The sequence below is a fragment of the Anabrus simplex genome, chromosome 2, assembly GCF_040414725.1.
Source record: "Anabrus simplex isolate iqAnaSimp1 chromosome 2, ASM4041472v1, whole genome shotgun sequence".
Taxonomy (NCBI): Eukaryota; Metazoa; Arthropoda; class Insecta; order Orthoptera; family Tettigoniidae; genus Anabrus; species Anabrus simplex.
This window is the reverse complement of record NC_090266.1, coordinates 1,132,752,298-1,132,769,236: the sequence shown is the minus strand read 5'-3', so window position 1 is coordinate 1,132,769,236 and position 16,939 is coordinate 1,132,752,298. Positions and strand designations below refer to the sequence as shown.

The window sequence follows — 16,939 nt, the reverse complement described above, 5'->3', positions numbered from 1 at the left end:
AATGCGAGAGATTTGTGAGAGGTATTTGTAAGAGGGCCTTAAGCAAGGTACAGCCCCAGCATTTTTCTGGTGTGAAAGTAGGAAGCCATCTTCAGGGCTGCCGACGGTGGGATTCGAACCTCCGATATCCCGAATGCAAGCTTCGGGGAAGAAGTGGGGTGTATGATGGAGAAAGAGATAATGCTCCGTGTGTACGCACAATTTTCCTTGCCTTTGTCCTTGCCTCTTATAGGCAACATCCACAGTTCGTTTATTAAAACGGCCCTAACTGCACACACAGTAGCCTACAACACACTGTACTTAAGACACACTTCTCAGTCAAGGAATGCACCAGATCATTTCTCCTCTCATCTGTTGGTCGCAGTAACATTCATAATTATTTAATATGCTCGAAGTTGCAACACTGCCGCCCCAAGATTGTGTATTCCTTCACACACAACATTTAGAATGGAATGAAAAACTGATCGAAGGAAGCAATACGCCCAATGGTTTGATTACAGTTAATGTTGAATATGCCCTTTCCTACTTCGGTGCACAGTTCACAGCGGTGTAGTAGTGACCTTTGGACTCTCTTCAGCTGTGTGCTGTGCCTTGAACGACCTGAAAATCTGCCTATATTCTTGGTACAAGTTCATCTTCTCTTTCTACGGGGTTCGCATCGTAGTCAATTTGTGCAGAACAAACTGTATACCGCCTACTGGGACTGGAAAGCGACTATGCGAATCGAACGAGACACTTGTGCATTCGCACCGAGCATTACCTCTTCGGCGCGACGTAAAGCCGCTAGCAAAAAAAAAAAAAAAAAAAAAAAAAGCATTACCTCTGTCTCCCACTTTCCACTTCCCCTCCCTTCCCCCTTCTGACGCACAGCAACAGGCAGTGGCTGGCTCTCTGCCATAGCAAATACGGTAAATTCGTCAATTTGAATCGCGCGCCCGGAACTGACGAAGTAGGCTCATTTTCTCGAAAAGAAAACTTTTCTCCGCCATTCCGACTACACCACCGTTCTTAACATAACACGAAGAGCAAACCCGATTTTTTTTGTCGGTATAGTTCTGATACACCCTGTATTGTGCGGGTGGTAAGATTCCAAGTATCATCTCTTCGGCCATCGGTTATCCACAGTTAACGAATATCCTCGTGTGTCGAGAATGTATAACATTAAATATTCCTTTGCCGGCCAATTTTTGTGCGGTCGAGTGCATTTATTTATGGCAATCGACATGATAAATCACGATAAGACCAAGACCGTTCGTAGATCTGCTATTCGAGTATCAGTGTTCCCAGTGGCTATCTTCTCCTCCACACCCATCCTCTGTTCCACTCGAACCTTGGGGCAATTATACTAATTATACTAATCAAAGGCTGTATAATTGTAATTACATACATTACTACGGATACCTCAGCAACAACAACAAAACATATTATCAGCCCATTTCTACATACAGATGAAACTTGCACCCATGATCACGTGTGGTGATTACAGTTCTTATATATTAACAGTGGCAGCTGGTGGTATCTTAAGATGGGTGTTGCACCGACATTTTCCATGTCACATTTTTTTGTATGAGAAGTTTACAGAAATAACAAGAAGCTCTATTAAATAATCTCCCCCTGTGGGTGGGGATGGTAGAATGCATCCACGTTATCACCTGCCCATCGTAAGAGGCGACTAAAAGGGGCCCAGGGTCTCGTAACTTTGGAGCGTTGGTTGGCGACCACGGGGCCTTTAGCTGATTCCTGACATTGCTTCCACTTACTTGTGCCAGGCTCCTCACTTTCGTTTATCCTACCCGACCTCCCTTGGTGGTCAATTCTTGTTCTTTTCCGACTCCGACAGAATTACGTATGGAGGCCTATGGAGTCTTTTATTCTCACACCCTTCGTGGTCCTTGTCTTTCGTTGGCTGATACCTTCACTTTGTGAAGTGTCGGACCCCTTCCATTTTCTCCCTCTGGTTATTGTTAATAGAGAATGGTTGCCCAATTGCACTTCCTCTTTAAACAATGATCACCAACAACACCACCACGTTAAGTAATGAACTATGTTCCTATTAAAACTGAAATATATGCGGCAATTAAAATACAGGAAATAAGAGGTTAATTATATAGTGTAACTATAGTTACTCTTACTTCACTTGAATTTAAAATTTGCCCTCCTGTTTTTCATTGATGAAAAATGTCGGTTATATTGCGGGCGATCAGTGTGGCGTACCCTAGTGTCGTGGAACAGAAATTACCTTTGCAAGAGGAGAAAAAGCAAGAATGACGTCATCTCCGCAGAGTTGTGCGATCTGACGGGGACATTAGGAATTATTTCTCGATAGGGGGCTTGCCGGTCTCCTGCAACACCCAACACCGATACTGGCGAGCGTGCTACCCGATGCTACGTACAGGCTAATACTCGTTCCTGCTGAAACTCTGTTAAGTAATCTCCCCTGTGGGTGGGGGAGGTAGAACGCTTCCACGGTATCCCCTGCCTGTAATAAGAGGTGACTAAAAGGGGCCCCAGGGGCTTGTAACTGCGCTGCACTGTGCGCTTGGGAGTTGCCGTAGGGAAAAGACTGAGTATGATTCGAAACCAGCAGCGTTTATTTGTCCATTACGAAGCATTAGTAACCGAACGACGATAGGTTGTTAATTTTAACATAGGTTAGGTTTATTAAACTAAAAGTCAAGGAAATGACGATAAATGAAGTGTAAAATCATTGGGAATTGTGGAGAAGTGCAACAATACCAGGCACAGCCCCTGTTTATTAAATCTGTGCAAATAAACGAAAGTCGTTGTCGAAGTGATTTATGAAGGTTTGTGTACAAACGGAAATGACATGAATTACGGAGAAACTTTCAGGTTCCTTAGAAACTTAAAAACTTGCTACCAGAATATCTGATATCCCCTGGATTCCTTGAAATATTGCACATTCCCCAATCTCCCTCAAGGGGACCGAGCAGGAGTGTTCAAAATTTGGCCCCAGGAGCAAAATAGCGTATGTATTTTGTGTTTTGACTGTTGAAGTAATACAAATGTTAAATAAATATATAGGAATGAAATAATTTATGTACATATCTTACTGAATATATTTTAACCCTTTAATTCGAAGAACACGATAAACTTGGTTCATCTGTGCATTTACTATGTAAACACAATATGAGGTACAAGGCAGGGTTAAATAAAGTCTCCATAGCTATTTAATATCTATTCAAAATGTATCTTCAGGGAAGCACTGGAGGATATATAAAAATGGAAGTGCATTTAAATAGCCAATGGATAAACAGCATTCGATATGCGGACGACACTGTCATTTTTGGAGATACTGCAGCCCGGAAAGTTTACAGTACTTCATCGACAGAGTAGCACTATCTAGCCACAAACACGATCTTGACATAACGAAAACCAAATCTATGGTCATAAGCAAAACTTTACCCCTAAATATCATCTTGTAATCGACTAAAAACCTTCTGAACGAGTTCGGAAATACTACCGTACTACAATCAATAAGTTCGTGGACTAGCGCCCACAGTGTAAGCAACACGGCGTGCACTCATGTACTAGAGTCGATAACTTCTTGGACTGGCGCTTACACTGTAGGCACCGAACTCGATAGCTGCAGTCGCTTAAGTGCGGCCAGTATTCAGTATTCGGGAGATAGTGGGTTCGAACCCCACTGTCGGCAGCCCTGAAGATGGTTTTCCGTGGTTTCCTATTTTCACACCAGGCAAATGCTGGGGCTGTACCATAAATAAGGCCAAGTCCGCTTCCTTCCCACTCCTAACCGTTTCCCATCCCATCGTCGCTGTAAGACATATCTGTGCCGGTGCGACGTAAAGCAACTTGTAAGAAAAAACACCACTGCTGGCAACACAGTGTCCAACCATGTATAATCGCGATCACAAGAATTCCGGCTGGTTTTTGAAGATAACAGTTATTATTATTATTATTATTATTATTATTATTATTATTATTATTATTATTATTAGTAGTAGTAGTAGTAGTAGTAGTGGTAGTAGTATTTAACAGGGCTTATATTGACGAAAATAAGGGCCATTCTTTCTTACAGTGGGTGAGCGTGTTGCCATTTGATAATGAATTCATAGTCGAGACCGCTAACATTTCAGCCGGACCTCGCACACAAGAATTTAAAAGAAACTGGAGAATTTGACCTGCAATGAGTTGACATATACATTGCGTCTGTTGCCTTGAAGGAGGCGTGTGGTTCCTCCCTTCATTCCCCTCTGCCATCATTGTCAAGCCAGTCGGGCGTGTGGGCAGACGGGGAAGCAAGTACCTTCCCCTTCGCGTGTGTATTTCTTCATGCTGGATGTCCTCGTACTTCGTTCCACCTCCCCTCACTCTTCGCATGTGTGCATGTGTTAACGCGTATGATAGATGTGACCAGTGATAGAGAGAGTGTGTAAACTGAGTGGTTCTGAGGGCTGTACCGATTTAATGCCTGAAATGAATATTTCTAGCCACGAGATACTAAAGATTCCGAGTGTACCGGTACTGTACGTACTACAGTCAATATGTTCGTGGACTAGCGCTAACAGTTCAAGTATCACATAGTCTTTTGATGTTCCTTTTCGCGTTATTTCCCGTCGTGGTGATCCGGGCGATTTTGACTTGAATATCTCAAACGTTTCGCTAGCGGATTTGCGTAAGTTTTGGCAGAACTTGAAATTTGCCCGTTGCTTAAACTACGACATTCTCAAGTTCCGCCGCTGACATTGAACTACTTGTCACAACAGAGACCGTAGTTCTGCTTAAACTGTATGCACGCAACTGCCTCTTGCTGTGACTGGCAAGAACTGTCACGGCAATATCCTGTGGTGTAAACTCTCCGCTGTAGTGCACTACAGCGGCATTAGACGGCCAGTCCACCAACTCGATGACTCTACTACGTATATATATCTCGGTACCATCGTTAACGGTTAAAAGGTTAATTCGCATGAAGTGAAGTTCCGCATTGGAAAAGCTAGGACTGTTTTTGACAAAATAGGAAATCTTTTTAAAAGTCGTGAGTTAACATTAATAATAATGTTATTGGCTTAACGTCCCACTAACTACTTTTACGGTTTTTGGAGACGGCGACGTGCCAGAATTTAGTCCCGCAGGAGTTCTTTTACGTGCCAATAAATCTACCGACACGAGGCTGACGTATTTGAGTACCTTCAAATACCTTCCGAGTTGGGGTCAGAAGGCCAGCGTCTCAACCGTCTGAGCCACTCAGCACGACTGAGTTAACATTAGCCACAGAAATTAGGCTTCTTTGCTGCTATGTGATTTTTGTTCTCTATTACGGCGTTGAAACATGAATTTTGACAAATTCGCTCAATAAAAATAGTGATGTCGCTCTGTCGAAGAATATCAAAGATTGTCATAGACAGATCATGTCACAAATGCAGAGATCCTTCGAAAGATGAGAAATGATAAGAAAGTAGAAGCACGGTACTGACCTCTGTGAAAACCAGAAAGCTTCAATACCCCGACCATATCATGAGAAAAAGAAGTAGATAAGATCTTCTGCAAGGAAAGGAACACGGAAAGAGAAATGTTGGCAGAAGACGAATCTCCTGGCTAAAAGACCTCAGTGAATGGACTGTCAAGACATCGTCAGAGTAATTCCAAGCAGTTCACAACAGATAATAATGTTATTGGCCTTACGACACACTGACTACTTTTACGGTTTTCGAACACCCCCACAGGATTTCTTTTATGTGCCAGTAAATCTACCGACACGAGGCTGGCGTATTTGAGCACCTTCAAATATCACCGGTCTGAGCCATGATCGAACTTGCCAAGTTAGGGTCAGAAGGCCAGGCCCTCAACCGTCTGAGCCACTCAGCCCGACTGGCCACAACAGAGAAAGCACAGCCGAGATGGTTGCTGACGTCCGGAAAGGGACTAGAAGAAGAACAAACGTAATCCTTTACGTTGGTAATATGCATTTAACGTTGAACTATTTTCTTAAAACTCCATCGATTTGCAGGGGTTACGAAGCGTAAGTGTACCATTACTTTAATATAACTTCACCCACTCAAAGTCCGGCTCCATGGCTAAATGGTTAGCCTGTTGGTCTTTGGTCACAGGGGTCCCGGGTTCGATTCCCGGCAGGGTCGGCAATGTTAACCTTAATTGGTTAATTTCGCTGGCACGGTTGCTGGGTGTATGTGCCATCATCATCATCATTTCATCCTCATCACGACGCGCAGGTCGCCTACGGGAGACAAATCAAAAGACCTGCATCTGGAGAGCCGAACTTGTTTTCGGACACTCCCGGCACTAAAAGCCATACGCCATTTTATTTCATTTTTTACCCTCTCAAAGAATTTTGACACCCAAACTTATGTGTTGTGCCAAGATGACTGCTACCCAATCAGATGACCCACTCGTTGAGAGTGTAATGATTCTTCAGCCACATTGCTTGACTACTTTGACTGATTCACTTTCTCTCATATCAGCAGTTCCCCAGTTGACCTTACGAGATTAAGTCAACCCCGTTCCAATATTCGAACCAGAATTTAAATCTTTGGACTAGCCATGAAGGAGCCCATAGTCTTCGAGTAAGAAGTAGAGACTGTACTCGTGCACCGCTTGACTGGTGAGAAATACACCTACTTAACATATTAATTACCAGGATTTCCTTGGTTCAGGCAGTTGGACGATGATCTTTCATTGCTGTAACCCTGAATCAAATCTCAGCCAGTGCATGCGAAGTTTATAAACGTCTACATACATATCAACTCGTCGGAACAACCGGTTAACTTCGTCTGCAAATGTCTGTAAACTTTTTGTGTGACAAAAGTTGTCAGAAGATCAACTTCGACAGTTGAATTGGTTGTTTAGATCGAATTTTTCGATATCCTGACGCCGTCACTACATTGTCCAATAAAATTATGTAACACTGTGAATGTCTGAAAACCAGTAGACGGTGCTATTCTTGCCAACCGCAATTTCTGAGACTTGTCTGCTCAAAGGCTACTGGTCATCCTACTGCGGGACCACAAGCGGTCCTTTTCAGAAAAAGAAGGAATCAATCATAGTAACGTCCAATTAAACAGACGCAACTGTAAGGAACAAAAAGCAATACAGAATTAAGCTAAGTCTACTGCGTACTACTCGAACTACCGGCATGATGTTCTTCACAGTTACTCCCTAAAACTATCATATTCAGCGTATTCTATCGTAAAACAAATAGTGGGGGAAGATCGGGAGGTATCGGACGACGGCTGGTGTCGGACAATCACAGATGTCTTTGTTAGCAGCATGTGGCAGAACCTGTTTAGTTACTCACAGGTCCGCCTGCATGTTTGAAAGGTGGGTACATCCTATTTAGTTGAAAGGAAGGGTCATTTATGAGTGGTGGTGTACTTTTGTCCTTTGTGTGATTTTCGGTCGGCACGGATTTATCTTTACCAAGAAGTAGTAGCAGCAAGGATAAGTTGCATTGAACTTTAGGTATATTACCAGAAGCAGTATTCCTTTCTCTGTAATATCGTGGGTTTAGAATCAGTTTCTTTTCGAACGTTCTCGTTCAGTTCCAGCTGTTTCTTAAGGGAGTCATTCGGGCGGTATCGGACACGAAACTGGCGTGCGGTATCGGACATCACAGGTTGCTGTTCCGTCCAGGTTACTGATAGTACTATCCTCTGTTTTAAGTAAACATGGGGAAGATATGAAAATAATGGGAAGAAGCCAATATGATATTAGCCGTGAATAATGTCAGGGACAATAGAATGAGTATTAGAGAGGCCAGTCAATGTTCCTCCGTTCCACAAGAGCACGTTAGGTGATAGAATTAAAGCTCTTGATGCCGGTAAAGAGGTTCCAATAAAAGCGTGTACGGCGAACAGTGAGACTTATCAGAAAACATTCTCAGATGAAGAAATGAACCTGTACATGCATATCGAGGCCCCGACAGCCAGCTCATGCCACTCAAAAAATAAATTTTAAAATTTTTCTATTAAATTTTGCTGAGGAATGGAGAGCTGAACATAGGTTTAATAAAACTAAAATGATGGCAGGAAAGACTTTTTCTTAATGAAGAGGCAGCAGGACCTCCGTCTGAGGACGGCTGAGTACCAGCTTGCAGCGAGCAGTAGGCTTCAACAAGGAGGAAGTGGACAAATTTTTTGATAAGTTAAATGATCTTATGACCAAATATTTGTTTGGTCCATCAAAACTCTTCAACGCTAATGAGTGTGATATTTTCAGAATGTCTAAACGTTAATTTGTTTGTAATTTGAATGTGAAAAATCTCTTTTTGTTAAAAAAGATTGACCGTCCGTTACCACCCTCCATTTTTCAAACCTACGAAAGTGTAATGACCTCATAAATTGTTAATATTGTCCGTGTTTTTAATTGTGATATAACATATTCTAGTGAGTACGTTAATAGAGGAATATAGATGCTTATAAAATGCATTACATGATTGTTTTTGTATTCCATAAAAAAATTATGGCTGAAAAGTTAAACTGTCCGATACCTCCCGATTTTCCTCTACTTTACAAGAATTTGTCCGACTCGTTGGCTGAATGGTCAGCGTACTGGCCTTCGGTTCAGAGGGTCCCGGGTTCGATTCCCGGCCGGGTCGGGGATTTTAACCTTCATTGGTTAATTCCAATGGCTCGGGGGCTGGGTGTTTGTGCTGCTCCCAACATCCCTGCAACTCACACACCACACGACACTATCCTCCACCACAATAACACGCAGTTACCTACACATGGCAGATGCCGCACACCCTCATCGGAGGGTCTGCCTTACAAGGGCTGCACCCAGCTAGAAATAGCCACACGAAAGTATTATTATATAGGAATTTATATCAGAAAACGTGTTATTAAGCAGTAAGAAAAGTTAATCCTATCAAATGCCTTCTAGTACAGAAGGTCATCAAGCATTATTTGTCTATGGCTGATCTAAAGTTTAATTTTAAATGCTTATAAGCTACACCACAAACCGACTTGTAAAGTTGAGGGGTGTTTGTGTACGGTAGCTATACTGACTAATTCAAATCATCTTCCATGGCTTGTTCTTTAAAAAACCGAATCATCTCAATCCAATTCGTTGAGTAAATGTACAGATTGCTAACAACCATTGTTTTGTTTATACTTTCATTTTCTTCCTTTCATTATTATTTCGAATTCCCGCGATTGCTGTTAAGGCAGCTCCATTTGTTGATCGATAGAGAACGAGGCATGATGTGCGTTTCGTACATTGATTACGGTAGTTCTGATAAATTGGACTGGTAGTCAGGCAGTGTGTGTTCACTCCAAATCTGGATATGACAACAAGTTTGTGCTTGTGCAGGCATTTTTAGATGGTCAAGGTGGGAAGTGCAGCAGATTTGCCTCCGAATCTCTTGTAGCTTGTCTTTAATGGACCTCACAATCCGGGGTGGTTTTCCCAATTTAGCGATCGATAGAATGTGTTAAAATGTAACTACTTGATCTACATAATCATACGTATGAAATATTAATATCATGAGAACAGTGGAAAACCAAAGCAGAGTGAGTTTATATCTGAGGACAACGATTGTCCCTGTCCATCTTGCGTGTCACGTCTACCTTGGTTTCTCTTTACTCAAAGAAAATAGGGAATGATACCGCATTCCAGTGGCCCTTCGCTAATTTCAGTCCCCACACATCCTATCTCTCAGGATTAACACGCTGGTTAATTACGCGTTGTTCTACCCATACGTGAAGAAGCAACTCTTATTTTGCTAAATATGAGGTGTAAAACTACGGAAGCACTCAAATATCCGGGTATTATAGGTGGTATAAATAGGATCCACCCCTTCATCTAGCGGTTTTCGTAACAGCCAGATGCGGCACGAGTACTTCAACTGTTGTTAGAAGTCATACATTTCGCAATTTTCAGCACCTCTTTTGTTATTAACACAGTTCTACGCTACCATATGTACACCATTTATTTGATATTTTAAATGAAACTACAAAATGATGATGTTCTTAGGATTGCAGAACACGGTTTCACAATCATGCTAGCAGTGCATATACCAGCATTGATGTAGCTTTGTGTTAACGGTAGTACATTTCTGTGAACATTTCTAAAATCGTGCCTATTCAAATCAGTTGGATTGTTTGTGCACCATTTAATTTTTACGTAAAATATGAAAGAGTTTATATCATCGATATATTTATGGTAAACTCCTCTAATATGTCTCAATCAGCTCGTATTTTTACACCCTGAATAACGATTGATCCTTAGATTTGGTTCGGCGTTATGGGCATTGCCTTGGAGATGTCTTAAAATGTTATGACCATCAATTTATTCAGAATTATAGCCCACATGTTCAGTGCTCAAAGATTTGTATTATTGCTCTGACAACTTCCTTTCTAAGGTTTTCGACTTGTTCTAGCCTGTTCTAAAACTTTCTTCCCTTTAATTTTAATTATTTTAAAGCCATCTTTTTTGAAGTCTTGTTGTTTACGATTGTGCTTATTCATTTTTCTTGTAGAAATTTAGTAAAGAAGTTGATGGTTCACTCAGAAGGACGTAGGTTCGATTCTCTGTCTGAAAGCTGAGAATTCAGAAACGAAGGTATCTACTTCTGGAGAGGCATATGGCTCTGTTGTTCACTCATATAGACTCTAATAGTATCAACTGAATAGACTTTTTAACATGAGAGTCGGGCTGAATGGCTCAAGTTGGCAGGTTCGATTCTGGATCCGTCAGGTCGTATTTGAAGGTGTTCAAATACATTAGCCCCATCACAGTAGATGTACAGGCACGTAGAAGAACTCCAATTCCGACATCTAGACGTCATTGAAAACCATAGTGGGACGTAAAACTATTATTATTCTTCAATATGAGACATTATAAGTTCAGTGAAATGAGGCCAGACAGAAAATAATCACTTGTGTTTGTATCTCACCTCATCATGGTTCTACATCCCTCACCCAACCGAAACTTAAAAAAGACAAAATAGATACTTGAATACTTCTCTCTGCCTCTTTGACTGATCTCTTGACGTGGATGGATGAGTTGTAAATTCTTTATTTAACTTCACCTGATTTCATCACAGGGGTGGAGGTGATCGGGTTAGGGTCTGTAAATTTCATTACTTTGATTGAAATGTGCGAATATATGACAACTAGGTTGAAACTTCCTGCAGAGCTTGCGATAAATACATGGAGATTGCCGATATTTTTTATGTATGAGGACTGAATCACTGCCAATAAATCTCTTTTGCTAGAATGTAGTATATGGTACAAGTGAAATATTACCGGGGACGGTACATAATTAACGTGCCAGAGAGAAATGAATATGAAGATAGGACATGTCAAAGCAACGCTGTGGATTAATCATACCTGGCTGGGGGCAACTGGTTATTTATCATTCTACTGCTTCTCTCACCCTCGCACCACTACAGGTGAAGACTCCAGGTAACAGCAATGTCATCAAAGGCAGGACCGTGTATGTGTGCGCGCGCGTTGCTATCAGATAATCAATCCAGGGGTTAGTATTGATATTTAAAGAGAATTTATTCTAATGGGTCAATTTATTTTTGTGTGTGTGAATGTGTGAATCGCAAAGAAGAGGAACGGTGGGACACAATTTACTTATTACTGCATTCAGTGGAAAAAAAAAGATCGAAACATCAAGTTCCAGTTTGAAAATGTAATACAAGGTATTACAAAATCACAGGGAAAATTTAAAGAATGGATTCAACATACTATGTAGGGAAGTATTGGCACAGTGAGGATTTTTTATCTGGGGAGGACTATAGCGATAATAATGTCTTAGTCGCTACACACTATATGCAATGTAATAAACTGTCCACTAGGAGGAGATGGAATAAAGGTATGTTTATCATTCCTGATGTTTTAAACCTAATATTATCCAAGTAATTTATCATTGCTATTATTATACGAGATCTTATTCGTGTCAGATATAAAGTGCTTTATTTCAAACTAGCAATAATCTGCGGCTTCACTCGCGTCGATTTTGTAATTTGATAAAAGAAATCGTTCCTCGGTACTGTACTAAGACATTATCTGAAAATCCCTGAACTCACCGTAAAACTCAGTGTCATTTACCCCAGAAAGTATTTGTAAACCACGTTTGTAGTATTGCCTTTTGGGGATAAGATGCGACATAGAACTGTACATTTGAGAAACAGTCTCCTCTCAAGTCGAAATAATTTTTATTTTTAAAGAAGATTCCGAATACCTATTTACACGTGTGTAACATATTCAGTTTTTGAGATATAAGTATCCCCATGAATAGAATTCAATCCCTTTATCAGTCCTTCCCCCATCCCCACCCCCATCTAAGTGGATTTTCCAAAAAATATACATGTTTCTTTATCGTTAAAGGAGTTTCCAAATATCAATTTTCACGTCTGTAACATCTTCAGTTTTTGAGATGTAAGTATCCTCGAAAAAATTAGTTCAACTCTCTTTTCACTTCTTTTCACCCCCGTTAAGTGCCTTTTCCGAAAACAAAAAGAAAAAATACATATTCCTGTATTTTTAAAGGACTTTCCAATTACCAAGTTCCACGTCTGTAACATATTATGTTTTTGACATATACTGTAGATAAACGGGTACACATTTTAAAAATTCACTCGCTTTTCCAATTCTTTTCATCCCCTTAAGTGGATTTTCTGAAAACAAAAAATGCATGTTTCTTTTTTTGCTAGTTGCACGTTGCACCGACACAGATAGGTCTTATGAAGACGATGGGACAGGAATGGGCTAGGACTGGGAAGAAAGCGGCCGTAGCCTTAATTAAGGTACAACCCCAGCATTTGCATGGTTTGAAAATGGGAAAGCAGGGAAAACCATCTTCAGGGGTGCCGACAGTGTGGTTCGAACCCACTATCTCCCGGATGCAAGCTCACAGCTTCGCGCCCCTAACCGCACGGCCAACTCAGCCGGTTATTTATTTCTAAAGGAGGGTCCAAATACCAGTTTTCACGTCGTGTAATATCTTCAGTTTCTGAAATATAAGCATACTCATACAAATAGTTCAACAATTTTTCAATTCATTCACCGCCCTTTGCGTGGATTTTCCGAAAACAAAAGAATACGTGTTTCTTTAATTTGAAAGAAGATTCCAAATACAAATACAAATGTTCATGTCTGTAACATCTTCAGTTTGAGTGAAAGACGGTGTATAACGAGTTGCTTTTTCTTGTATTTGCCGTCAGGGTAAACTAGCCATTAGTTAAAGGAAGGAAAGCCTGTATCAGTGGTCGGAGGCGGGGGGGGGGGGGAGCTTATAAGCTTATGTTCTTTCAGCATCTTCCATGGCAGAGAAGTAAAACAGAAAGGCATAATTTATGAGTTATCGGACAGCGAAACGTGATCTTAGTGTCCGTCAATACCTTCATAAAACGTGTTCATAATACTGTATGTATTTGTCTTCTCTGAAATGAACTATGTTGCAGCAGCTCTCTCTTAGTGAGTCTGCGGAGCCTTTCAGACAGCATGTACTATGCTAGGGATATTGGAGGTATGCGGTTGCAGAGTTGACTCCATCCTACAAGTGGCCACGGCTGATCCTTGATAGTCAGCACTGCACTCCGACCGACCAACCGAGCAGAGGAGCGGTGGCCACGGCTCTACCCCAGCTCTATACCTCTGCAGATGGGCTGGTCTCTACCGTCGGCTGTTCTGAGAATAGTTTTCTGTAGTTTTCCATTCTCCTGCTAAGGCGAATATCGGGAGAGTTCCTAGTATAGACCACGGCCGCCAATTCTCTCATCTTCACCACAAATCTCCTTCTCGAATACAAATCTCCTGGCCTGAGAGACTGTGTCACCGTCTAACAGGTCCCCCTCCCCCACTTCAGGGGAGGAATGAAACCAGTTTAGTAGTAGTAGCAGTGGCTATTGGAGTAAGGTACCTTCTGATTGGACATAAGTAGTAATTGCTCCTATATAGCCTACAAGCAAGGGAAGAGGAAGGATTGCATCAACTATCGAGGTACCTCATTGATCAGCCTGCCAGGCACGGTGTTCATTGGGATTTTGGAAGAGAGGGTACGATCACTGGTTGAGAGGAAGTTGGATGTTCACCAGTGCGGTTTCAGACCACGGAGGGGCTGTCAGGATAAGATTTTCAGTATGCAGCAGGTAATTGAAAAAGTCTACGGGAGGAATAGAGAGTTATGTTTAAGTTTAGTAGATATAGAGGAGGCATATTAACGAGTACCGAAGGAAAAGATGTTCGCAGTACTGGGGGTTATGGAATGTAGGGGTAGATGATTAAAATCAATCGTCGGTCCCACGGTGTAGGGGTAGCGTGCCTGCCTCTTACGCGGAGGCCCCGAGTTCGATTCCCAGTCTGGTCAGGGATATTTACGTGGACCTGAGGGCTGGCTCGAGGGGTTGGGGGGATTTACTAAAATCAGTCAAAGGCATTTATGTTGACAACTGGGCTGCAGTGAGAATTGATGGTTAGACTCAGTTTCTAAAGTTATAGAGATAAAAGATATAGAACTAAACGAGGCCAGAACTAATTACAAATTGAGAATTATGGTGGCGGTTAGTAAATTCACAGAAGATTGTAGACTGGACGCTAAAATGTATAAAAGTCCATAAGGAAGATGTATAATAATGATAATGATAATAATAATAATAATAATAATAATAATAATAATAATAATTCTATCCGCGACGTATCTATTCCAGCACCAACAGTAACCTTAATCCACTTTTAAACTGACAATAGAGGCAGAAAGTGAAACCATACTAACAGGAAGAAAAACTACCACCCGTTAGAGTGTATTTCGCACGCTGGCTCTCACCAAATGAAACTATGAAGTCGATATTTGCGAGATGCATTGTATTCTTTTTAATATTAGACAAAACGTCGGTTTCTATCTTCCCAATGCTTTCCCTTTCCTATTCCACCGTGCATATGTCAGTGCGATATTATAAAATGCTTCATGGGATTGGGAAGGAAGCCGCCGTGGCTAATTCCAGTTGGAAAACGGTTAAGGAGGTAATTCCCACCCTCTTTGCTACTTAGTTGTTTTTTTCGAGGCTGCATATACACCTACAGTACCCTTAAACCAGTTATAAATCCGCAACAGAGGCGGAAATTGAAGAGAAGATACCACCCGTTAGTGGGTAATTCGTACGTTGAATTTCACGAAATGAAACTCTGAAATCAATATATGCGAGATACAATTGATTATTTTCATGCCCACTCTGGTGCCTTGCACATTTTTAATATCCCTTTGAATACACTGCTATATAACCGTGGGCTGTATCATTATCCTCTTATCCGGTTCTTCTTCATTAGTTTCGTGCCCTTTGAATACACTGCCCGTAACTGTGTTAGTAGGCTGTATCATTATCCTCTTATCCGGTTCTTCTTCATTAGTTTCGTACCCTTTGAATACACTGTCACGTAACTGTGTTAGTAGGCTGTATCATTATCCTCTTATCCGGTTCTTCTTCATTAGTTTCGTGCTCTTTGGTAACACCGCAACGTAACTGTGTTAGTAGGCTGTTTCATTATCCCCTTATCCGGTTCTTCTTCATTAGTTTCGTGCTCTTTGGTAACACCGCAACGTAACTGTGTTAGTAGGCTGTTTCATTATCCCCTTATCTGGTTCTTCTTCATTAGTTTTGTGCCCTTTGAATACACTGTCACGTAACTGTATTAATAGGCTGTATCTTATCTTCTTATATGGTTCTTCTTCATTATTTTCGTGCTCTTTGGCTACACTGTTACGTAACTGGCTTAGTAGGATGTATCATAATCCTATTGTGTGTAATTTATTTTTACAATTGGCCTTACGTCGTACCTACACAAGAAGGTCTTACGGCGACGATGAGACAGGAAAGGGCTAGGAGTGGGAAGGAAGCGGCCGTGGCCTTAATTGTATGAAAAAGGTAAACCACGGGAAATCATCTTCAGGGCTGCTGACAGTGGGGTTTGAATCCACTATCTCCCGAATGCAAACTCGCAGTTGCGCGCCCATCACCACACGGCCAGCTTGCTCGGTTTATCTGGTTCTTCTTCATGAGTTTCATGCAACAGTGTCAAACACAAAGTAATGTGTAAGTCATATAACCTGGTCAAGAGAGTAGTGGAGGCTGTACAGCTACAGGGTCGGTTTAAGGGCCCAGCACCACCCCGCCGCATCGTCACCCTCCTGTAAACGCGTTATTAGTAACAAACATGTTGAATTTTCCGCTGAAACTGTCTTCCTTTAAAGTCCCTTAACTTTCCAGTTGAACTATCTATGTTTTTCGATCACCAAAATCTTGAAATAGAGTCGCACGCCACTGCAATTCTAGTTCATTTACGATCACGAAGTTCCGGTCCGTGTACTTCCTATTCTTGTCTACTTAGCATGTTTACTGATTGAGTGTTAGTCGGGTAAGTTCATGCTTTGTCCCCGCGGTTTAACATAAAATGGATAGAAAATACGTGTGAGGTTCTTAAAAGGGAAAGCGTAAGAAGGAGCTGAAGAAATGAATATTCTGGCAGAGAATGCAAGATGATAAGTTGCCGGATATTTGCAGTCACTGAGATGAACTTGTGCCCGCTTACAGAAATTCCCCAGCAGTCACAGGAGATTTGCGGTCACTGCAGCAGGGGGTGGGCCTCATTAGCTTAATTTCTTGATATCTCCGCTAACCTGCCTGGGCTCCTGCTCCCTCCTTGTAGATCAACATTCTGGATGAAGTGTGATGGGAATCAGCATTTTGAAACATACAATTTACCGTCGACCAAATTGTTATATGTACTCGGGTTTGGAGGTTGTTCATTAAATAACCAATAGGCCTACAGAAACTCCAATGACGTCATCGTTTTACTTGACATGACATGATCATGGCCACAGAAGAAGGAAACATAGCCTGTTTCAAGCTCTTAGGGAATGGTTTTTCCGTCCTTCTTTCTAGAGAGTCTTAACATCCTTTTTATATTACTAGATGTTAAACCCGCAGATTCAGAAAAAT

General features: G+C 41.5%; 1 protein-coding gene across 1 annotated transcript in view; it reads right to left on the bottom strand.

The window, feature by feature from the left end:
- LOC136863806 (uncharacterized) overlaps positions 1-16,939 on the bottom strand; it is a 125,156-nt gene that overhangs the window by 83,642 nt on the left and 24,575 nt on the right. The window lies entirely within an intron of this gene.